This window comes from Fukomys damarensis, unplaced genomic scaffold, assembly GCF_012274545.1.
Source record: "Fukomys damarensis isolate Sample0158 unplaced genomic scaffold, DMR_v1.0_HiC HiC_scaffold_24, whole genome shotgun sequence".
Classification (NCBI taxonomy): domain Eukaryota; kingdom Metazoa; phylum Chordata; class Mammalia; order Rodentia; family Bathyergidae; genus Fukomys; species Fukomys damarensis.
In genome coordinates, this window is record NW_022900936.1 from 6,178,570 (window position 1) to 6,183,591 (window position 5,022).

At 60.7% G+C, this 5,022-nt stretch overlaps 1 protein-coding gene across 6 annotated transcripts in view; it reads left to right on the forward strand.

Moving 5' to 3' along the window:
- Positions 1-5,022, forward strand: part of Kcnj6 (potassium inwardly rectifying channel subfamily J member 6) — a 232,191-nt gene that overhangs the window by 186,211 nt on the left and 40,958 nt on the right. The gene's annotated exons all lie outside the window — the stretch shown is intronic.

The following is a 5,022-nucleotide window of genomic DNA, read 5'->3' on the forward strand; positions in this document are numbered from 1 at the left end:
CCCACCTTTGGCTTCCTGGCATCTGGAGAGAGGGGCTTAAGCCAACTCTCGGTTTCTGTCTCTGGAGAGTTACAACCCCGAGCACTGTGCCAGCCTGGCCAGAGCCTCATTCCACAGGTGGGGCTAGAGCTCCAGTCACTGCTACTAAGGCCTCAGGTCCCTGCGCTGGGGACCAGGGAAGCCGTGATAGGGATGGGATCTCCCTTTCCTTCCTGGGGTCTTAATCATTGTTCAGGTGCTGGGGAGGCAAGCACTGGGCACAGAGACACTCCAGCTCTCCCCTTGGCTCTGCTCATCCACTTGGCACCTTCCGGGCAGCGGCCCCCAGCACAGCCCGCGGCACCGAAGGCTTCACCCTGCGCACAGCTCTTTCCCAAGGTGCCAGTCCCCCGAGCCGTCCCCACAGGCCGGAAGCCCTGCGCCCGCCCGGGGGTCTCTCCACAGGGGTCGGCTTCTCTGTCCGCTTTCACACTGAGTGCAGCGGTCTGACTGCCGAGGGTCAGTGGCGAGCAGGGTGCGGGGCCTCCCTGGAGCTCAGTGCCTGCCCTGCAGATGTGGGTGAGGCCCTGTTCACAGGAAGGAGTCAGGGCTAGGGGTCCTGGGCGGGCCTGGGTGGACCTCCTTTACTGGTTGTTTGTTTGCTTGAAATGGGGTCTCACTATGTAGCCCAGGCTGCCTCGAACTCACGATGCTCCTCCTGCATCAGCCTTCCCAGTGCTGGGATCACCACTGAGCGCCACCAAGGACGCCGCTGGTTCGGCATCGCCTCCAGGAGAAGGAGCGACCTCTGTGACAACTCGGGGTGGGGATCTAGGGGGCAGCCCCCGATGGCCGCACACTCTCAACTGGATGGGAAGTTGCGCTAGTGTGAGGGCAGAGCCTTGGCGCGCAGGACCTGTATGTCCACGCAGGGCCTCGCAGCAGCCTGAAACCCACCTGCTGGTGGTGGCGCTCGTGAGCGCCACCTGGCGGGCAAGCGGCCGCACAGCCGGGCCGCGGGCTCAAACTGGCCTTGGGGACACTTTGTTCCACCCGCGCTGTCCTGGCCTTGTTTCCTTCCTGCTGGGGTCTAACCTGTGCGGCGTTCAACCCCAGAACGTAGCCATCACATCCGAGAGGAGAGGACTGTTGTCCTGCAGGGCCGGGGGACCCTGGAAGGGAAAGGAGACAGGGAGGACCCAGAGGGGACAAAGGCAGGGGACGGGGAGTCTATGGGGGTCCCAAGCTGGAAGGGACCCGGACAGCCTGCAGATACCCCGGGCTGTCCCCAGGTCACACCCACGGTCAGGCAGGAGGATTTCCGGGTGCTGGGCGGGCCGGGCTGGCCTGTGTCCCAGGACACCAGCGTCCACCTTCACCTGTGTGTGCGGCCAGCAGGTCCGGTGGCTCTGAGCTGCGCCCTCTGTACTGAATCCCCAGGGCTACCTTCGCCATCCTGGAAGTGTCCTGGATATCGTCATTTTATGTCCGCGTACCACCACAGCTGCGCGCGCGCACACACACACACACACACACACACACACACGCACACACAGGCACACACCCACACACACACACACGCACACACACACACTCCCCAGCACCGCCTGTCACCTCCCTGCACCGCATCAGAGGGGAGGTTCCTCGCTGTGTCCCCACCCGGCTAGGCACGTGCAATATCAGGTGTCAGCCAAAGGCTGCTGGGGTCCCTCAGAACAAACCTGTTTGCTGTTCTTAGTGACATTTTGAAAACTGAGACTCCAGAAGCGTTAGGACAAAGCGGAAAGTAACAACAGCTGTCCTCCGCGGCCGCCGCCAGGACAGAGGCGTCCTCCCTGTCATCCTACTCCCTGCCTGACCCCACCCTGGCCGAGTCCCCCAGTCCCCTCCCCACAGCATCCCTTCTCCCGTCCCGTTTTTCCCATCAGAAAGAGGGGCTCTCCTGGCACCTGCTGTCCAAACCCAATCGGGCACCGTGACACCGTGACTCCTGTCATCCGGTGGCCAGCACAGGACGCTCGGCAGGGAGGACCTCGGGGGTGGGAGGGAGCCAGCCGCCCAGCAGGAGCCTGCAGTGGCTCCGTGTGTCATTTCTGGGAGCGCAGGCAGCAGCCCCAGATGAATCTGTGCGGCGGAGAGAGGTTCTTCCTGCAGGGCTGATCTGAGCTGTGCCCAGTGCACCCCTCTCCACCACCGCCCCCGCGGAAGTCCTGTCCTGACCGCCTGCCTGGCCACAGCCCCGGAGCAGCGCGGAGACCTGAGGTCCAGTCAGGCAGTGGGCTGTTCCCCGGAAACTGCAGCCTGAGCCAGGGTCCCGATCCTCATGGCTCCTGGTGGTCCTAGAACAGAACCCCAAAGTCCACCTCCCCACAAGGTCACAAGCTGTCCCTGCTGCGTCCTGTTCAGCGGCCGACCTGTTTCCATTGCTTCCAAGCTGAAGGAGAGTCCCCAGGGAGCCCCCTCTTCACGGCACCCAAGGGGCCCTGGACTAGGGTTGCATGAAGTCCCAAATGCCACTGTCCAGTGTTCCTGGGGACCTCTCTAGGGCATCTTTTAGATTGCTGAGGCACAACTTTTGAAAAAATCGACTCAAGTCAGGTGTGGTGGCACACACCTGAAATCCTAGCACTCATGAGGCTGAGGCAGGAGGATCTCCAAGAGTTCAAGACCAGCCTGGGCTCCATAGTGAGTTTAAAGCCAACCTGGAGTACACAGTGAGACCCTGTCTCAAAAATCAAATGAACTCAGGTACAAAATGAAATGCTAGGACAGTGGCCTCGTAGGAAGAGAAGAGACGGGCACAGAGCCAGTGACCCCAGACTCAGACAGGGCAATGACAGGGACGCCACTTGGGAGTGAACAGAGTTAGTTTCCTGTGGCTGCTATAACACAGCCTCGGCGGCTTCAACATCAGGGTGGGTTCTCTGAAGGCTCTGGGCAGCCCCACCGGCTTCCGAGCCACCTCTGCTCTGTGGCCCACACTGCCCCTCCTCCTCTGGTCTCTGCCCATCAACGCCTCACCCTGTCTCTCTTAACCCTCTCACTCCCTGCTAGGAGGGCCCTGCACCTGCGTCTGGGACCACCCGTCCCAGGCCGCATCGCTTCGCAGTGCCCCAGATACCGGGGGTGCGGACAGGACCTCTGTGGGGCCACCAGGCAGGGGTGTCCCCCAGAAGCCAGGCGCAGCAGGGAGATGGCAGGCAGCCCCCTGGGAGAGACCAGGCTCGCTGTCCAGGGCTCCTCACCTGTGTTTCCAGCTTCCCTCTGCACCCAGGGCACACACAGGGCGGGCCTGCTCCCTCCTCCTCAGAGCTGGCTGCCCAGAGCTCACCCTGGGGACAGCAGCCGCTCAAGGACGCTTCCTGCTGCCCAGGCTGGAAGGTGCTAATGATGTGAGCACATCTCTCTTGTTTTGTACCCTTATCAAAATTTTCAGTACTGGGGATTGAACACAGGGCCTTTCCACTACACTATAATCCCAGCCTCTTTTTTTAATCTTTTATTTTGAAGAAGAACCTTTCTGTCTTTTGTGTCCTACATTGCTTAGTTGCAGGGCCCTAAGAAGGCAGCGCCCTTAGAGGGAAGTTGGTTTCTCCATCTGTGCGCCACTCTGCGGCCCAGGTGAGTGCAGAGCGTGCAGAGGCACTGCACCCCTCACACTTCCCATCCAGGAAGAGCGTGGGAGACAAGGGGAGCCCCAAAGCCGGCCTGTGGCTCGTGCAAGAGGTGTCTGGCTTTGTCAGGATTCTGGAGGCTCCTCCCATGCGGGCCCCGATCCCGGCCGCGCCGGGGAGACAGAGGCCTCTGACTGCGCCCTGCACAGGCAGCCAGCGGGCCGTGAGCTCCGCACACCAAACCCCCGGGGTGCGACGGCACAGCCCCGAGGCCACGGGCCAGCCTGAGCCCTCCTGCCACACGCTGGACACCGGCTCCTGTCTTCTCTCCGGTCTTTCCTCTCCACACACCCCCCGTCCTCTGCCATCTACGTTTTCCGGATACAGCTTGAACTTTGAATATTTCAGAGAGGCACAGTTTTCCAAGTTCTGCTAAGAGCTACGCTTCGGTTAAAAGTTTCAAATCACTGCCCATTGGGAAGAAGACAAAAGCGGACAAAACCCAGCCCAGAGTGGCAGCTGTCAGGAAGGGCGGTCACATCCACCGTGGCTCCCTCGCCGGAGTCTGTCCGTGGCCCGGCCTGGGACCCAGGGCGTCTCCTCTCCTTTGAGTCTCACAACAAACAAGGGCAGTGAGGCTGCGGCCCTGACCCTTCGGACTCTTGTCCCCTCAGCAGGGCCCCGTACAGCGGCCACCCTGCCCTCCCGTGCTCTCCTCCCGCCTTGTCTGTGCACCCTCTGGGGTTCAGGTGCAGTGGAAGGGGCCAAAGTCCTTTCCTGAGCACCCCTGAGTTCTGAGAACCCCGCCATTGCCTCCTGCCTGTGACCCCAAGAGGCGACCCCGAACCCCTACAACCTGCTGGGCTTAAATTCGCTGTCCCTTGGGCAAGCCATCTCCTCGCCTGAAGAGTTTGCTCACCAGTGAAATGAGAAGAGAAGGAACTGCCCAGCCACGCCTCCCCGTGTTCAAGAACCTCAAGGAGACAAATGGTGAGAAGGGCGAGTCCAGGAGAGCCCAGGGCACTCGACAGCTCGGGCTGCTGCCCTCCAGGCTGTGGGACCGAGCGCCCGGATCGTCCAGGAAACGCTGGGACATTTTTCCCAACTGTGAGTGTAGTAGAGAATTTCTCACGGAGCAATGGGAGCACCCAGTGCTCGCATCTTGAGTACAGTGCCTGGGACATAAGAGTACTGTGACTGATACTGTACATATATGTTGTGTGTATAACAGCTCGGGCTGCTGCCCTCCAGGCTGTGGGACCGAGCGCCCGGATCGTCCAGGAAACGCTGGGACATTTTTCCCAACTGTGAGTGTAGTAGAGAATTTCTCACGGAGCAATGGGAGCACCCAGTGCTCGCATCTTGAGTACAGTGCCTGGGACATAAGAGTACTGTGACTGATACTGTACATATATGTTGTGTGTATATA